A 20574-nucleotide genomic window follows, 5' to 3' on the forward strand; every position below is an offset into this window, starting at 1 on the left:
CTGTTAAGGGAGGTAAAATGGAGTCAAATAAAGATAAACAGGAATTCAGACTAAATCATGAGCATCAAAATTACCTATTGAACTCTTAGTCATATCACATATCACATCATATGATGCAGATTTAGCATAAATAGAAGGAATACAATGCTCTAAGACAATTCCAAAAGACTCATGACAGAAAATGCTATCCACATCCAGAGAAAGAACTATGGAGTCTGAATGCTGATCGAAGCAGACTATTTTCAACTTGGCTGTTGTTGATGTTGTTTCTTTCTCTTGGTTTTTCCCTTTTGTTCTGATTCTTCTTTCTACTAATGTAGAAATATGTTGAATATGATTGTACATGTATAACCTATATCAGATTGTTTGCCATCTTGGGGAAGGGGAAGAGTAAGGAGGGAGGGAAAAAAAAGTTTGGAACTCAAAATCTTATAAAAGTGAATGTTGTAAACTTTTGTTAGAAACATACTTAGTCTAGGAATAAACAATACTTGTTGGAAAGCCAAGATGGTTTTAATTTTGTCTTCCAGAATACAGGAGAGTACAGGGACTCAGACAAATGCTAGTCCTTTTATTGAATGCCAATTTCAATTTCCCACCTGGCTCTTCATTGGCCAGATGCAAACTCCTGAACTGCCCAGTCATGCCTCCCTCAAACAGCTCCTTAAGCACCAGTGCAAGCCTCTAACCAGAAGCCTGGTCTCTGCTAGATCACAGCTCTGATTAGAACCAGTCACCTTACTTACAATCTGCTATCACCATCCTGTGGAAACAAACCTCCCACCATTTCTCACACTTTCTTTATGTGAAATTGGAAAAAAATAAAATACTATTTAAAAAAAAGAACAAATAGAAGGAGAGACAGCATTTTACAGGTTTTACTCTACAAGAACACCTGGCCTCTGGGTAAAGTATTAATGTTGCCCATTCACAAAAACAAAATTTGGGAAAAATTAAGAAAAGAAAATGTCTAATCCCCACATTGAAGGAAAATTATGAAATAAATGTCAAAGTCTGACTAAGACTGCTGAAGCCAACTGAAACCCGCTCCTTCAGGTTTCCAACAGCTGATTGTTAAATTTTCAGGAATTTTGCAAGCTGGTTGTTAAGCAAAGCCAGTATGCAATTCAATTGGTTCCTGCACAAATAATGTTATTTATTGCTTTAAAAGAATTGGTGTCAACCACAGCTCTTTCCACTAAGAGGATCAAAGTTACTGATGTGCAGGGGATTTTGTTGTTGTCTTTGTATCTCCATAGTAGAGTAGTGCCTAGAATTTGGAAGGTGCCTAAGAAATGCTTATTAAACAAATCTTATAAGAAAATAACAGTGTTGACATCTGGTTTTGAACAAGAATATTGCCCTTTATTGAGAATCAGTACCAAAGGGAAAAACCAAGAGAAAGAAAACACAAAAAACAACCAAAAAAGGGAGAAAATAGTAGCTTAATAATAGCTTCAGTCTGCATTCATACTCCATAGTTCTTTCTCTGGGTGTGGATAGCATTTTCCATCATGAGTCTTTTGGAATAGTCGTAGATCAATACATTGTTCAGAAGAGCTAAGTCTAACAAAGTTGGTCATCACACAGTGTTGCTGTTACTGTGTACAGTGTTTGGTTCTGCTCACTTCACTCAGTGTCACTTCATGCAAGTCTTTCCATGTTTTTCTGAAGTCGGCCTGCTCACCATTTCTTATGGAACAATAGTATTGCATTGCATTCACATACCAAAACTTGTTCAGCCATTCCCTAATTGATGGGCATCCCCTCAGTGAAATTACTCCTTATACTATCACAGCAGATATGATGCAGATGAGGACTTAATAGCAGTAGAGACAGCACTGATCAAGCTTCACCCTACAGTGTACCTTGTCCCTGCATAAAGTATTCATGTTTCTTATACACGAGAGCAAAATTGGAAGAAATAAATACAAGAAAATAAGTTGTCTCAACTTTGAAAGAAATTTATGAGACAAAACACTGAAGTTTGCCTAACTGAGTAGTGTGCTAAAGCCTGCTCACACTGGCTCCTACACGCTTCTGAGAACTGCTTGTTAGGTTTCAGGAATTTTGTAGGCTGCTTGTAAAGTTAGCCAGTTAGTCTGTATTTGTTAAATACATGTTATGGGCCTGGCACTGTATTCTAGGGATAACAAAGAAAGGCCCTGAAAGAGCTCACAATCCAATGCACAGCCAGTGAGAGCTGAATTAGTTCTTGCACAGGTAATGTTATTTGTTGCTCCAAAACAATTGGTATCAATCACAGGAGAGTGAATTTTCAACCCATTGGCCTGTTGATGGTGTGTGATAATTGTGTCTTTAATAATGAATATTGGAAAATGATCTTCACTATATTCTTTTTCTGATGGTGCTAGTCAGGAATGCTAGGAAGAATGTCTGGAGTTGCCACAGAATTCTCAGAAAATAGTCCTAAAATCATCATTTGGCAGTTTATGTCGTTGATTGCAATTATCACTTGAGAATTCAATATCTAAAATAAAGCAACTTAACTATTTTTAACATATTTCTGGACAAAATGCATTGTAACAAATCTAATAAAAATGAAACTGAGCTACAAACTATAATCAATGAATTTGAAACTGAAATTATTAAAATCAGTCTAGTGCTGGAGCTGAGATGGGTAACATGCAGTTTGGGAGCTGCTATTGCTGTATGGCATGCTTATACTGGTTTATAGATGCATTTTGATCATTATTCTCTTAATTTTGGTTTGGCAAAGCTAATACTGATTTCTTGCAAGACTTTACTTTAATGACTGACATGCCTGAAGAATTCATATTACATCCAATTACATTGCAGCCAACATCAACTTACATTGAGAAAGTATAAAAATTAAACAAATTAATTATAAGTGCTTTGGAAAAGCTAAAGAAATTGGTACTAGAAAGCATAAAGGTTATGTTGAAGATCTGATTAAGTCAGATAAGTTTAAAGACATTCTGTTTAATAAATATAATAAATTTAATGCTATTCCTAGAAATACATTACTAGAAAATAAAAGTCAATGCATGAACTTATGGCTTTTATTGTTCAGAAGCAACAGTGAAAGCATTTTTAATTTTTCTGACTTATTAGAACTACGTATTTGGCCTCACTAATAACTAGGTTCACCATGGATAGGTGGTGAAAAAGTATCATTTCAATTAATTGTTTTAAAAGCATGAAATTGATTTAAATGATTTTCAGGATTTTATAGTAGAAAAACAATGTTCTAATCCCTAAAACTATACTATATGCTAAAAAGAGTTAGCACTATGGAATGCTATTGAGATGAAGCTAAAAAAGGTTTCAGTTTAGTGAATGTAATTTGTACGAAGGGGAGAAAAAGGTTGACAGTAGACCACATAACTGATTTAATGACACCAAATTTATTGGGAAAAGAGTTAGCTGATTGGTACATAATTCCATTTGTCAAATCATAATGGGATTGCAACTGTAAATTGGCTATGTATACAAGAGTCTGGAAAAAATTAACAAAAGCATTCTGTGAGAATAACTTGGCTAATTTATGATGAGTATTACACATTTTATTATTATTTTAAATCATCTGCTACAATGCTTTGTATCAGTGAATTTATAACAATCTTATAAACATATATGTATACCTATATACTTTTTTCCCCCAGAAAGCTATTCATTAAATATTTACCAACACATGAAGAGACTGAGAATAATCAGTGTTAAGGGCTAATAACAAAAAAAAATAAGCTTGGGGTTCAAAAATTAAATGAGACTACTGCTGTAGTCATCTTAACAAGTATCCTACCACTGAAAGATTTATATCCTATAATCCTTATCCATACATCAAAGAGAGTCTAGGGTGACGTGGCACTTCCCCGATACTCTCTCAGAACAATTTCTGTATACTAGTGTTTGGTATTTAGAATTTTCTCTCTCCTTCTGACCCTATCCCACACAGTTGCAAACAGGCATACACATCAGTGTACCAAGTAACATGATAAAGGAGCAAAAAGAAATTTTGTCTATTTCCCACCCCCCCCAAAAAACTCATTCTTCGTACCATTGCTGTGCTACATGAACAAAATAATGACAAACACCAAACAAGATGCCATTAGTTATCAGTTTCCCAGGTACAAAATCCCACAAAAACATTGACAGTGAATCTGCCATACTTGGAAAAGACCTAATGTGAATGTTACCAGAATGTTAGTTCATTCTGTGCTCAGACTTCTGGATGAAGGGACACTGAGCAAAGAAAACCTCTGGCCTTTGGGACTAGCCTTTTACTGTATGTAATGAAGAGTTAAAGAAGAACAATTAAAAAGACATCTGTATATGTGGAAGACCTGAGACAAGGAGGAAAGATGTTCTTGAGCTGAAAAAGTTTAAGGAAGAGCTGAGTAGATGATGAAAAAAAATCTGAGTTCAATGTTTATTGTTTATTCGACTTTAAAGTCTATTTACTTTAGAAACCAAAAAAAAACACTTTGTCGAGCATCTTTTTTTAAAATTTATTTAATATATTTAGTGGTCAGCATTGATTTTCACAAGAGTTTGAATTACAAATTCCACCCCTCAGAGGGGGTGGAATGGATGGACTCTGATGTCCTTCCTGCTGTAGAGCTAGAACTGTTATCCTGTAGACCCATTTAGGGGCTGAAAGCTTAGAGTGGAAAGAGAACTGAGACAGAAGGTATAGACCACCTATTTGAGAAGGTGGGCTGTGGGTGAAAGGAGAGAGGGATGGTTTTGTTCAGAACGGAGTGACACAACATGTGGGAAAAAGGGGAACTGGAGAACAATGGTCCAGTGGCAGGAACACTGTAACACATGCCCATGTCTATCCTCAAAAATCCCTCACTTGATCCATACATCCATGCTAACTATAACCCCATTTCTCTCTTCCCTTTTTATGGCTAAATTCCTTGAGAAAGCTGTCTACAATAGGTACCTCCATATCTTTTCCTCTCATTCTCTTTTTAATTCTTTATAGTCTGGCTTCTGGCCTGATCATTCAATGGAAAATGCTCTTGTCAAAGTTACTAACAACTGTTTAATTGACAAATATAATAGCCTTTTCTCAATCCTCGTCCTCCTTGACTTTTCTGCATCCTTAGACACTTTAAATCCCTCTTTCCTCCTTCAGTTTTCATGACACTGCTCTGTCCCCATTCCCCTTCTACCTGTCTATCCACTCATTCTCAGAATCCTTTGTAGGATCTACCTCCATGTCAGTCCTGCTAACCATTGGTGTCCCACAGGACTCTGTCCTGGACTCTCTTATCTTCTTCCTCCATATTCTTTCACTTGGTGATCTCATCTGCTCTCATGAATTCAATTATCATTCTCATGTTTATGATTCTCATATTTCTCATCCAGGCCTAACTGTCTGCTGACCCCGTCCCATATCTCCAGCTGCCTAATGGATATGTCAAACTGAATGCCTTGTAGCCAGCCAGGTGGCATACTGGATAGAGTGCTGGGTCTGGAGTCAGGAATTCTTGAGCCTGACTAAGTCACTTAACCTCTCTCTAGCTCATTTTCCTCAACTATAAAATGGGGATAATAATAGCACTTAATTCAAAGAGTTGTTGTAAGGATCAAATAAGATAATACTTATAAAACTGTTAGAACAGTGCTTGGCACATAGTAGGAATTTAAATACTTATTCAGTTCACCTTCCCCTTCTCTGCAGACATTTTAAACTCAGCATGCCCAAAAGAGAACTCATTATTTTTTTCCCCACCCCTTCCCTCTTCCTAACTTCCCTATTACTTTAGAGGCTACCACTGTCCTCTAAGTCACCCAAGCTGGAAACCTAGGTGTCACCTGCAACTCTCATTTTCTTTCATCCCCACAAATCCAAGCTGTTTCTAAGGCTTGTCGATTATACCTTCAAAATATCTCTTCCATATGCCCCCTTCTCTCCTCTGACAGTGCCACCGTGCTGCTGCAAGTCCTCACCATTTGGTGCATGGACTACTGTGATATCTTACTGCTTGGACTCCTTGCCTCAAGTCTCTTCTCACTCCAGTCCATCCTCCACTCAATGTAATCTCTCTGAAGTGTAGATTTGATCATTTTACCACCCTACTCAATAAACTCCAATGGCTCCCTATCACCTCCAGGATCAAATATAAAATCCTTTGTTGCCTCTTCATAACTTGTTCCCCCACCTTTCCCTATCCACTCATCTTAAACTAACTGCAAACTTCCCCCAACCCATCCCCACTCTATATGCTCAGCAATCCAGAGTCACTGGCTTCCTTCCTGTATCTTTAGCAAGACACTCCATCTCCCAACTTTGGGCTTTTGCACTCACTACCTCACATGCCTGGACTTCTCTCTCCTCATCTCTGTTTCTTGACTTCCCTGGTTTCCTTCAAGGCTCACCTAAAATCTCACCTTATAAAGGAAGCAATTCCCATTTCTCCTTAATTCTAGGGACTTCCTTCTGCTGCTTATCTCTGATTTATCCTTTATTTATCTTGTTTGTACATAGTTGTTTGCATGTTTTCTCCCTCATTAGACTGTGAGTTCCTTGAGAGCAAGAACTGTTTTGCACCTTTTTTTGTATCCCCAGTGCCTTGTAGAGTACTTGGAATATGGTAGGTGATTAATAAATGCTTACTGACTGACTGGAGGTAACAGAGCAAAATTTGAATCCCAGCTCCATTACTTAATCAAATGACTACAGCAGTAGTCCCACTTACTTTTTGGATTGTGTATACCCCAAGATTAATTATTTTCCTAGCCCTCAACACTAGAAAATTCTCAGTCTATTCATATGCTGGTAAATATTTTAACAGCTGGTACTCTGAAAAAAACAAGTTTGCCTATATGTGTGTGTATATATAAGTTTATTATGAATTTAAGCTGATATAAAGGATTGGAACACACAATTCACAAATAATAATAAAATATACAATACCCCTTATTGTAAATTCCATATAGCAAATTGATTCTCACAGAATGCTTTTCTTGAATTTTACTGAACTCTTGTGTCCATAGCCAACTGATGGTTGGAGTTGCATACCAACTGGATGAGTTTTAGCAATAAATTCAGTGTCATTAAATAAGATATGTAATCTACTGTTAACCTATTTCCCCCCTTATTCAAATTATAGTCATTAAACTGAAACTTCTTTCAGGTTCAGCTTGACAGGCTACCATACTGCTATTTTATTAACCTATTGTATAGCTGCAGGGATTGGAATTTTGTTTAACTCTCCATTATTCTCTACAAAAAATCTGAAAAATTATTTAAATCAATTTTATGTTTTAAACTTCACTGAAATGATAAATTTTTTCATCATCTGCAAAGGGAATTCTTCACAAAGTCAAATAGATGGTTCTAATAAATTCAAATAATTAGTAGTACTTTCATCTTTGCTTATGTCCAATAAAAGAAGTAAGTCATGCATTCAATTAGATTTTCTAGTAATATCATCTAAGGAAGAGCATTAAACATAATTTTTTATTAAATGAAATGTCTTTAAATTATCTAGCTTAATCAAATCTTCAACTTAAAATTCATGCTTTGTATTACCAATCTTTAAATTTTCCAAGGAGCTTATAATGCATTTGATTAATTTTTGCCCTCTCTGAATGTTAGTTGATGTTGACTGCAATGCTGTTGAATGTAACAAAAATTCTTTAAGTGTGTCAATCACTAAAAAAAGGTCTTGCAAAAAATTAATGTTAGCTAATCTCTTTACCAAACCAGAATTAAAAGAATAATGAGCAAAATGCATATAAAGTGAAGGCTATGTGCTCCATAAAGCAATGGCAACTCCACTGACTACATGTTACCTATCTTGGTCTCAGTGCTGGACCAATTTTAATAATTTCACTTTCAAGTTCTTTGGATACAGTCCCTATCTCCATTTGATTTTTATTAGATTGATAACAAATAGAATTCATTTTATCCAGAAACATTTTTAAATTATTAAATTGTTTTGTTTTAGGTATCAAATTGTCAAGTCACAATTACAAATAAATGATTTAAACAGTGCCAAATGATTCTAAGACAATTTTCTAAGAACTTGGCAGCTACTCCAGACATTCTTCCCTCTATCAGGGGCCAGAATGAACAAGAGAAAAAAATACAATCAGGTTCACCTCCTAAAATTTATTATTAAAGTCACAATAATTTAAAGTAGACAACACTGTGTTGAAAATTCACTGTGCTTTGGTTAACATCAATTCTTTTAAAGCAGCAAATAACATTAATTACCATTAAATTGTGAGCTTCTCCTGGACAGACTTGTCTTTTATCTTTCTTGGCATTCCCCAGGGCTTAGCACTGTACCTGGCCTCATGGTAGGTGGTTAATAGATGCTTATGATTGACTGACTTAACAACCAGCTTGCAACATTCCTGACAATTTAACAATCAGCTCTTGGAAGTCTGTATGAACAGGCTTTAGTATACCACTGTCTCAGTCAAACTTAGACATTTATTTCATAAATTTCCTTCAAAGTTGAGACCAAGTTTTATTCTTATGAATGGGTAACATTAATACTTTACCTAGGGACCAGGTACACTGTAGGGTAAAGCCCTATCAATGTTGTCTCTACTGCTATTAAGTCTTAACCTTTATTATATCTCCTTTGACGGAATGTATAAGCTTAAAAAGTCATTTCAGTGCTGATGATTTAGGCTGAATTCCTATTTAAACTACAGGAATTCGTTATTTGTTTCACTTCACAAATCAGGGATTTCATTTGGCTTCATCATGCCTCCCTTAACAGCCTGAGTTGTCATATGTGCTAAAATTCAGTAAAAATGGGGTTTGGGATGTTTTGAAAAGTAATACTACAGTTTAAACACGCTGAGTTGGCCATAATAAAAAGTGCTTACCTCAAAATTTTCAGCAAGCTGCAATATTCTGTATGGATACCAGATGTCAACAAAGACCATGTTATTTTCATAAAAGGCAAGTAATTGTTCAATAAACATTGCTTAAGCACCTACTAAGTTCCAGATGCTGCTCTAGATGTTGGTGATACAAAAAACAAAAATAAAATGGCTTCTGCCTGTAAGGAACTTTGATACTCTTGGCAGAAAGACCTGTGGTGGATACCAATCCTCTTTTTTAAATAAATTTATTTCTTTTTGATTGATTGATTTGAGGTGATTAGGGTTAAGTGACTTGCCCAGGGTCGCATAGCCAGTAAGCGTCTGAAGCTGGATCCTCAGATCCTCCTGGCTTCAGGGCCAGTGCTCTATCCACTTCAGCACCTAACTGCCCCCACATCAATTCTGTTAAAGGAACAAAAAACATCCTGTTCAGGAGTTGATCTAACTGTGCCTGGCATCGTGCTAAGCACTAGGGATGCAGAGAAAAGCAAATGACAGTGAGCTTGAAGACGTCACAATCTAATGCACAGCTAGTCAGAGTGGAATCAGTTCTTGTACTAGTGATGTTACTTTAAAAGACTTGGTATCCCCCACAGTTCTTTCTGCCAAGAGAATTATAAAGTAAATGAAGGGGGGAAATACATGATAAGGCTACAAGTGTTGGGTGTAGTCAGGCTATGAATGTCATTCAGTGACAAAAAGAGGAGTCTATATTTGATCCTAGATGTACAATGGGGACACTAGCATTCACTGAACCAGGGACTGAAGGGAGTAGACATGGAGTAGAAGAAGCTTTGTGAGGCTAGGAGAAGGATAGCAGAGAGATCATTCAGAAGTCTACTGCATGTCCATGTGAGAAAAAATGAGACTGTCTGAGTTAGTTGGTAGGTCAGTCAACAAATATTTAGGGTTCTCACTTTACATAAATTTTCATTATACAAGTTTGACTTTACATAAAGAATTCAGAAAGAGATCTACATTTCAAACATACAGCAGAAGAATGGACCACCACCATCACCACTGGTTGGCGGCTTAGTTTGAGACCTCTGTGAGGACATCTTTGTCTGCTCTGCCCACCCCCAGCATGTCTGTATTTTGATCCCATCAGGTCCCCCTCTCCTGTCTGTGAGATGTCCAGCCTCCGTATCTCTGTTCCCTACCCCATGATCTTCCTCCCTGTTTAGCCAAGCCCTCATATGACTAGCCCTGACCCCTTTCCTCCTTCTGCTCTGCCTCTCTGTCCCTGGCCCCATGTAGCCTTGAACCATGTGCCAGTTCCCTCCCTCTACTCCCTTCCTGCCTTCCTCCCTACCTCCCTTCCCTATGTCTAAGGCAAATTCACATTATATGTAAAAATCACTTTACACAGAGATCTATGGGAGAGTTCACTTACCTAAAGCAAGAACTGTCTGTATTGAGCACTATGTGCCAAGAACTAGGAATATAAATAAGAGTAGAAAGAAAGGCAGTCCCTGCCCTCAAGGAACTCACATTCTAATGGGAAAAGATAGCACATAGAAGCAAGCTGAAAAAGCTGAGATAGAGGCAGGGGTGGTGTAGTAGAGAAAGTCTGAAAAAGAAAGACTCCTCCTTAAATTGCAGGTTCTGGGAAGAGCCATACAATCAGAAGGAGAGGCTGTAGAGAAACCTCCGAGGTGTGAATTCCAGGGCTGAAGTGAAACATCCCATGAAGAGCTACAGCATATTAGAGGGAGTGCAGAGTGAAGAGAAGTAGAGAAAAGGAGGTGGAATGACAGATCATTAGACGAATGACAATAGTCATCAGGCATTTATTAAGCACCTACTGTGTGCTACACACTGCTTAAGTTATGAGAATACAAAGAAAGGTAAAAGTCCCTGCTCTCAAGTGGCTTAATATCACATTTAAAGACAAACAAGATATATGCAAGAAAAACTGGAGATAATCAACAGGGTAAAGTGCCCTAGCATTTAAAGAGATTGGGAAAGGCTCATTGTAGAAGTTAAGACTTTAGCTGGGACTTGAAGAAGCCCAGAAAAGCTAGGAAGTGGAGACAAGGAGGGAGAGAATTTCAGGTATAATAAGAGAAAATGCCCAGAATTAGAAGATAAGAGTATCTACTCCAAGGACTACCAAGGAAGCTACGTTCACTGGATCAGAGTCTATGGAAGAGTAAGAGACAGGAGTAAGAAGACAGTAGCTCTCACCCCATTCAGCATAATGAAAAAGCACATAAAACATCTGGGATCTGTCTGACAAAGACCACAAGATAAGAAGGTACTATGCTCTATGAGTGAAGCAGAACTGCAGTAGCTCAAAAGAAACATGAGATGCCCAAATTTAGACACCGCTCCACTGCAAATGTTCATATGGACTCTTTGTACCCCACCTGTGGTAGAGCCTTCCAAGCTTGTATTGGTCTGATCAGCCACAGCTGTACACATTGGACCTTGACCCCAACATAGTGATGTCATTTTGGTCCTCTTCGAACACAAAAGACAGAAACCACTTTAGGGTGATAATTTCTGCTCCAAACAGTTGTTTGTTTTTTAACTATGTGCATCTTTCTGTTTCAAACTTTTTTTAAAATAAATAACACTGATAGCAGGGTGGAATAAAGGCAGGGACTCACATGAGCTCTCTCAAAGTCCTCTCTAAACAACATTAAAATAATGCCTCAAAACAAATTCTAAAACCACAGAACCAACAAAGGGAAGGAGTAAAACAATTTCCCAGCTCAAGACAACTTATAAGGTCAGCAAGAATGGTCTGTCTCACCGTGTTGAGAGTGGAACACAGTCCAGCGCAAGCTGAGCCAGCGCAGGCCATGTAGGCATTGAAAGTGACTGAATTGGCAGCAGTGGCTTCTGGAGCTCTCAGCCCACAGACAGGAAGGGGGTTGGACAACTGGCCAGAAGGAGATTACAGGGGATCCTTTGCTAGCACTGAGGGGCAAGACTTTGTTGCATTACCCATACATAGTTTCAAGTCATAGTCCTAGGGTGAGAAGGAGCACTAGCAGGAGTGGAGACCCTGCACACAGTTCCAGGGCACAAAAGAGTGCTTCTGGTCACTCAGAGACCACAGCAGAAACCATGAGAGCAGTGACCACACTTCTCCTTAGATGATATCACTTTGGAAGAACTGAAAACTTACAGATCTCCAGAACTACATCTGAAAACAGCAACATGAAAATTAAGGGGTTAAAAAGAGTGATGCACTGGGAGAAGGGGGAAGGGAAAGGTAGAATGGGGTAAATTACCTCACATAAAAGAGGCATGAAAAAGCTTTTACAGTGGAGGAGATGGTGGGGGGGTGTAGCAAGTAACACTTGAACATTACTCTCATCAGAATTAGCTCAAAGAGGGAATAACATGTACATTTAGTTGGGTATAGAAATCTATCATACCCTACAGGGAAGTAGGAGGGAAGTGTGTTAAGAGAAGGCAGAGGGGATGATAGATTGGGGGAAATGGTAGTCAGAAGCAAAACACTTTTAAGAAGGTACAGGGTGAAAGGAGAGAAAGAAGAATAAACAAAGGTGGCAGTAGGAGGGAGGGAAAGACACTGTCAGTAATCATAACTGTGATGTGAATGGGATGAACTCACCCATAAAACAGAAGCAGATAGCGGAGTAAATTACATGATTTAAACATAAAGGGTGATACCATAAGCAAATTAGGGGAGCATGGAATAATTTACCTGTCAGATCTGTGGATAAGGGAAGAATTTATGCTAAAACAAGAGATAGAGAACATTACAATATGTAAAATGGATAATTTTGATCACATTAAATGGAAAAGGGTTTGCATAAACTAAACCAATGCAGCCAAGATTAGAAAGAAAGCAGAAAACTGGGAGGGGTGTTTTTACAGCAAGTATCTCTGATAAAGTTCTCATTTCTCAAATATATAGAGAGATGAGTCAAACTTATAAGAATACAAGTCATCCCACAATTGATAAATTGTCAAAGAACATGAACAGGCAGTTTTTAGATGAAGAAATCAAAGCTATCTATTGTCATATGAAAAAATGCTCTAAATCACAATTGATTAGAGAAATGCAAATTAAAACAGCTCTGAGGTACTACCTCATACCTATCAGATGGGTTAATATGACAGAAAAGGAAAATGACGAATGTTGGAGAGGATGTAGAAAAACTGGGACACTACTGCTCTACTGGTAGAGCAGCAAATTGGCCTAATCAATCTGATACGATGCCCAAAGGGTGGTAGTACTGTGCATGCCCTTTGACCCAGCAATACCACTACTAGGTCTGTATTCCAAAGAGATTTTTTAAAAAAGAAGATGGATTTGTATATACAAAAATATTTATAGCAGCTCTTTTGTGGTAGCAAATTAGAAATTGAAGGGATGACCATCAGTTGGGGAATGACTGAATAAGCTGTGGCATATGATTATGATAAAATAGTATTGTCCTGTAAAAAATGACAAGCAGGATGTTTTTTTTTTTTCAGAAAAATCTGGAAAATCTTATACAAACTGATGCTAAGTGAAGTGAGCAGAACCAGGAGAACATTGTGCACAGTAACAGCAATATTGTTCAATGATTATCTGTGATTGACTTAACTATTCTCAGCAATCCAATGATCTAAGACAATTTAAAGGATTTATGATGAAAAATGCTATCCACCTCTAGAGAAAGAACTGATGGAATGTAAATGCAGATGAAAGCACACTTTTTTTTACTTTCTTTATTTTTCTTGGTTTTTTTTTTTTGGTCTGTGTTTTCTTTCACGACATGACTAATATGGAAATATGTTTCACATGACTGCACATATATAACTGATACTAAATTGCTTGCCTTCTCAATGATGGGGGAAAGAAGGGAGAGAATTTGGAACTCAAAATTTTTTTAAAAAACCAATATAAAAATATTTTTACATGTAATTGAAAAAAAATAAAATGCAAAGGAGAAAAATAACATTGCTGGATTTTGGTTTCTAATCTATCATCCTTTCCTCTCCCAGTTTATGGATAATTTCATCCCGTTCACATACACAGTTGATTACATACTTGCCTCCATGCTACTCTCATACTTTTTCTTCTATTTTCTACATTCTCTTTAAGAGTTTATTTTGCTTCTGACAAATCCTTCTATCTACCTTCAAACTTTTTCCTCCCTTTCCTTTAAGTCCTTTCCCTGTGTCCCTCTTTGGTGAAATGTATTTCTGCACCCAACTCTCTCTCTCTCTCTCTCTCTCTCTCTCTCTCTCTCTCTGTGTGTGTGTGTGTGTGTGTGTGTGTGTGTGCGCGTGCGTTCTTTCTCCCTCTAATTCAAATGAGATTGAGGTGCAAGTGCCATCTGCTTCCCTCCCACACCCTTGTCCTTGTTATATAGACTTCTTGCACATCTCAGTCTTATAAGATAGTTCCCCCCCATCCCCCCTTTCCCTCCCATCCTCCAGTATATTCCTCTTCCTCTCCCTTTCCATTCTTCATATAAGATCATCAGAACATAACAGAACCACTCTCAGGACCTCTACCTGGACTCCTTGGTCCCTAATAATAGTGTTCTAGAGAGATCTATGTATCATCCTGCATATTAAAGTGTGAACAGTTTATCCTTATCTAGTCTTTTTTTTATTACTGACTCATGTTTACATTTTTTTGATTCTTTTGACATCTGTGTTTGTATTTCAAAGTCTCTACATAGCTCTGGTCTTTTCATCGGGAATGCTTGGACATCCTCTATGTCATTAAAGGCCCACTTTTTCCCCCAAAGAAAGATTATACTCAGTTTTGCTATGCAAATTGTTCTTGGTTGTAAGCCCAAATCTTTTGTCTTATGGACAAGTTCTCTACTCCTTTATAATGGTGGATACTAAAGCATGTGTGATTCTAAGACTCCTTAGTATTTTACATCTTTGTTTCTAGCTGTTGGTAGTATTTATTTCTTTGACCTAGAAGTTCTGAATTTGTGGCAGTAATATTCCTGAGAATTTGAATTTGGGGTTTATTTTTCCCAAGAAGTAACCAGTGGATTTTTCTATTTCAACTTTACTCTCTAGTTCTAAGAGATATGGACAGTTGAAAGGTTTTTTTTAAAAATATTAGACTATTTGGTCATGACAGTTTTAAAAGTTAATTGGGTTTCAATAGGTTTACCATAATATTGGTACTCGAATGATTCTTAAATTATCTATCCTAAATTACTTTTTTTCTATAAGGTACCTTACGTCAATATATTTCACTCTTTTGATTTTGTTTTATTATTTCTTGATGTTTCATGAAGCCATTAGCTTCCATTTGGTTAAATTTCATTTCAAGGATTCCCCCTGGGAAAAAGTTTTTTATCTCTTATTCTGAACTGCTAATTCTCTTTCCAAATCTTTCTTCCATAGTCCTCATTTTTTTCCTCTAGTACCATCATTTGTTTCTTTAAATTCTTTTTCTCTCCTTAAAAAATTTTCTTCCTCTCTTTCAGGAATTCTGATTGGACTTTTGCCCAAAGTGCACTTTGCTTTGAACCTTTGCTTGTAGATATTTTGGGATCATTCTCTGGCTTTGTGTCTTGAGATCCTCTATCATTATAATTGCTTTTTGTGGTGGGATTCTTTTTTTCCTGCTTGCTCATTATTCCAACCTGCTTCCTCCCTTTGAGCTTTTTCTTAGGAATACAGTCAAGTCACACCAACAGGAAAAAGTCACTGAAGTTCAATATGTACAAATCCTTGTGGCAGGTGATGGAAGAGGCTGGAGGTGGGGCGGCATGGACCTAGGAAAAGTGGGAAGATGGCTTGAGTTTCATGTATCCCTACACCAAATGCTATGTATGTGTATGGTTTTTGTATATACCTGTATTTAACACTTCTTTATCTGTTTCAGATGCAAGCAAAATATGGGAGCCCATTTATTTCATATTTGAATAGTCTTCTCACCCACCCTGATTATGCAAAATAGTAAGTTCCTCATTCTTTATCCCTCTTTCTTCCCTAAACTATTCTTTTTCCTTTCTTTTTTGTATTTTAATATCAACAAAACATTTTTAAACTGATTCCAGGCCCTCCACTTATTCTTTCCAGGACCTATGAAGACAATAGGGTTCTGAGGGGATATGTGTTTCTTTTCTCCCACTAGAACATGAATACTTCATCACATAGTTCTTTCCATATGCTCAAATGTATATAATCATCTGTTTCTCTTAACTCCAATATTTATAATTGAAAGTATTTACTCAATTCTAGTCTTTTCATCATGAATAATTAAACATCTTCTATTGCATACTATAATAGTACCTACTTCACAGGGTTATCGTGGGGATCAATGAGATATTTGTAAAGGGCTTAGCACAGTGCCTGAAACGTGTTAAGTACTTAATAAATGGTTATTCCATCCCATGAATTAAAGTTCCATTTCTGCCCCCCTCCTTAATATTATGCTGTTTTGCTGGCTCAGTTGATATGAGTTGTATCATCTTAGCTGCTGCCCTATGGAATGTCATATTCCAATCTCTCCTCTCTTTTACTTCTGTAGCTGTCAGATCATTAGGGATACTGAATGTGGCTCCATGGCACAGTCATCCCTTCCACATCTTGACTTTCCCAATCACAGTTTTGATATATTGTAGGGTGGCATAAAAATTAAATGAGAATTCTTGGGTAGCTTTGGAGAAGCCATAGACAACACTTGAAGGCTGACAGACAACACAGAAAAATTTTAGAAACTCAGAAATGCGTAAAATAAATGTATAGTATTGTATAATATCAACCCAAATTTTACCCCCAAAAATACACCCCATAAAAGAAAAAAGACAAAATTCAGACTTCTTCTCTGGTAGGAAGGGAGGGCCAAAAAAATTTTACACAGACCTTCCAGATCACAGGGGCACTGTGCCCTAAGCCCCACAATGTGGAAGAGATAACTGTATATGTATTTTGTTCTTCCTTTCCGGCTACATACAGTATTTCTTCTTTGAAATGGAAGCTTTGTAATTTGATTATAAAATTCTTTGAATCTTTTATTTTGAATTTTCTTTTAGAAGTTGACCAGCGTATTTTTTTTCTATTTTCATTTCATACTTTGATTCTAATGGGTGTGGTCAATTTCCATTTGTCATTTCTTAAAATATAGTATGTAGGGGTTTTTTTAGGGTCAAAATTTTCAGGTAATCAGATGATTCTTAGATCATCTCTCCTTGACAAGTTTTAGACAATTGTTTTGCTAGGTGGCACCTTACATTTTGTGACATACTTTACTCTTGATTTTGTTCTAATATTTTTGGGCTGTCTCAAATTCATTGACCTGTTTGGTCCTATTCAATTTTCAGTTAGATTCAATTTTTAATTTCCAATGTTTAGCATGATGCCTGACACATAGTAGATGCTTAATAAATGTTTATTGATTGCCTGTTATTGAACTAGGTTTTGCTTCTATTCTAAACTATTTATTCTCCATCCATTTCTTTATCCTAGAATAGTAAGTTTTTTTCGTTCTGTCCTCTAGAAATGATCATTTTTATGATGATTTTTTTTTAAAATTCTTGCTTCATTTCTTCCAGAAATTCCAATATAACTAGTGGAAAATCTGTGATTTTCTTTGAAGCTTCCTCTAAGGCTACTTAAACTTATTTCGAAGAAAACTAATTTTTGGCTGGGAAATTTGGAAGCAGGCTCACAGCCAGATGCTAAGGGTAAGCTCTGAGTCCTAGTAACACCAACTGGAGTAAAGTATCCTTGGAAGCTATGGGTGGGGTCCCTTGCCTCTGGACTTTGTGTAGAGGGAAGGGATTAGGGGTAGGTGGTTCTTCTCTTCATTCTGTCACAGTATGCTGCTGTCTGTAGCTCAAACTTTAGTCCAAATTCAGTGTCTCTAGGATCGTAATACTAGAGTAGGAAGAGACCTGAGAACATGCAACATCAGAAGTAGAAGGAATCTTGGAACAGTGAATGTCAGAGCTGGGAAGGTGTTTAGATGAAAGAATGTTAAAGCAGGGAGGAATTTTATGTAAGTAAGGGCAGAACTCTGCTGATTATTTTACCCACTTAAAAGTAGTTACATTTGTTAGGTAAGAACACTTCTTGATGGAATCGATATATCAGAAACAATTATGAACGGGGTTTACATGCTGCTTTGTTTTTTATTTCAATTTTATTTTCAGATATATTTTCTCCCTCTCTTTCCCTTCACCCCTCCCCTCACCACTGAGAAATAAAGAAAAACAAAATCCTTACAAACATGTATAATCAAGTAAAACAAATTTCCTGAATTAGCCACATCCAAAAAATATGTCTCAATCTCCATTCTGAGTCAATTACCTCTGTCTCTGGAGATGGGTATCATACTTCGTCATGAAGCCTCTGGAACTATGGATGGTCATTGTTTTTAACAGAGTTTGTATGGCTTTCAAAGTTGATTATCTTTACGATATTGTTGTTGCTGTATATATTTTTCTCTTGATTCTGCTCGTTTCACTCTACACATTAATACACGTCTTCCTGGGTTTCTCTGAAAACATTGACTTAGTCTTTTCTTATAGCACAATAGTATTCCATCACATTCATATTCTTAACTTGTTCATCCATTTCCCAACTGATGAGCATACCATCAGTTTCCAATTCTTTGCCAACACAAAGAATCCAGGGGTTAACAAAAGATGTAAATTTTCACAGAGAGTCTACCCTCTACCTAAATGTTGTAAACTTTCCTAATTAGGGGCTAAAGGTGATTGTGAATGAGCTTAGAACTTTAAATAAAATAATTATATTCAAGTCAGAGAGAAGCTTCAGCGGACATTAGTACTCATATTTCCTCTAGACAAAATAATTACTATGGCAAGGTTTTACACAGATCACAGAATAGAGAATGCCAGTGCTGGGAATGTCCTTAGATGATAGGTTGTCAGAGCTGAGAGGGCCCTTAGGTCAAGGAACATAGAATAATAGAACTGGAAAGGACCTTGACACTGAATGTCACTGTTGGGAAGGTCACTGTATGGCAGAGCTAGGAGGGTCCTCAGAACACCAAATGTCATTGTTGGAAGGAAATTTGTTCAAGCTCACACAGTTTATGATAGGGACCTTCCTGATTTGGTAGCAGCTTATCTCTGTTGAGTGTGTGACCCCAGCAGGAGTGGAACTCAGACCAAGCATAAAGGTATAATTCTCTGTGACCTGTGATTCTTCTGAGGCAGATAATACCACCCTCTGCCCCTACTCCCACCCCACTAGCATCCTGGTATGGCAGGAAAATGGGGTGTGTGTGGTGTAAATTCAGTCTACCTAATCCTGGAGTAAGGTACTTCCTTAGATATTTAGTAATAAATGATAAGCATATCTATTATCTATTTCTTCCTAATTAGGTGGTACCTATGAACTCACATAAACCCAGTAGAACTTAGCCATCTGACATTTCATAATTGCCTGTTGTTAGCTGGTTTGGCTCAATGAGTCATTGTCAAGGGCAAGAATCAGCCAGTCTCCGTCACCAGCTGCCATGGTAACTAGTCTGTCTCCAAAGATATGTTCAATCCTGTGTTACTGGCCCTCATGCCAATTGTTTTACAGCCTGTTTTATAAAGCCTAGGAAAAGAGGAGGGGTGCTCTGGACAGACAGTTGGGCAAAACATTAATCATTAAATTAATCACTAAATTAGAAAATAATGAGAGATATACATGCACACAGAGAGATATATCCTGAGAGGGAAATGGGAAGAGACAAGGCTGGGGAAATAAAGATGCTAAGTTTTTCCATCAGTCACTTTCTGGTTTGTTCCTTCCCAATAAACTGTCACTTGTAACAGAGGAGCAAAATAAGCAAAAATGACCCACAATGTGCTCACATCTGAACATACACACAATATTCTACACCTGTAATCCCCCACTTTTGTACAAAGAGGAAGATCTTTGAAGAAATGTTCATTATACAGTTGAAGGATACACTGTGGAAACCACGACTAACTATGTAACCCCGTCAACATCTCATAGATGGTTTTATGAGTTAAAGAAAGTCTTCCCTCTATGGGCATCCTTCTGGCTGCACTTAACTAGGCTGGTCAGAGGATATAGATGTAGAAGTGCAAAGGACTTCACAGGCCATCCTGTCCAATTTGTATTCTACAAATAAGTAAACTGAGGCCCAGAAAAATTAAGTAACTATGCCAAGGACACGCAGGTGCTAAGTATCAGAGGAAGGATGTCAACCTAGGATTTAGAACACAGCTCCTCAAGCCCCCATAATCCTTGCGTTCCTTTACTCACAGGACTATTGGGAGACAAGTGCCTTGCAAACCTGAAGTCCTAGAGAAATGAGAAATATTGCTAGTTATTACTCTCATTAGATATCTTTATTAGCAAAAATCATTCTTTGAAATGGTTCACTGATGAAACTCGAGCCCCAAAATGGAGTAACTTTTTAATTAAATTTTATTTTTAATAAACAAAAATATGCCATCTTTGTCTTTTATCCTTCATTTATTGAGAATGAAATAAAAATAACCCATTACTGACATGTTTAATTGAGGAAAAATGTCCTTTTTCCAAGTCCAAAAGAAAAAATATACATATGTAATATGAATGTAAACATACATACATACATACATACATAAAGATTCCATTGTGCCTTTTGAGTCCTTCACCTCTCTAGCAGAGATGGGTAGTGTGATCATCACTCGTTTTCTAGAATCATGGATGGCCATTATGCTTATCAGACTTCTAAGTCCTTCAAAGTTGTCTTTATAATATTGTTGTCATGTCATAACTGTTCTCTTGATTCTTTTCATCTCACTCTGT

General features: G+C 37.2%; 1 pseudogene; it reads right to left on the reverse strand.

Moving 5' to 3' along the window:
• Positions 1-20574, reverse strand: part of LOC118833220 — a 673388-nt pseudogene that overhangs the window by 401017 nt on the left and 251797 nt on the right.

Source organism: Trichosurus vulpecula (assembly GCF_011100635.1).
Source record: "Trichosurus vulpecula isolate mTriVul1 chromosome X unlocalized genomic scaffold, mTriVul1.pri SUPER_X_unloc_4, whole genome shotgun sequence".
Lineage (NCBI taxonomy): Eukaryota > Metazoa > Chordata > Mammalia > Diprotodontia > Phalangeridae > Trichosurus > Trichosurus vulpecula.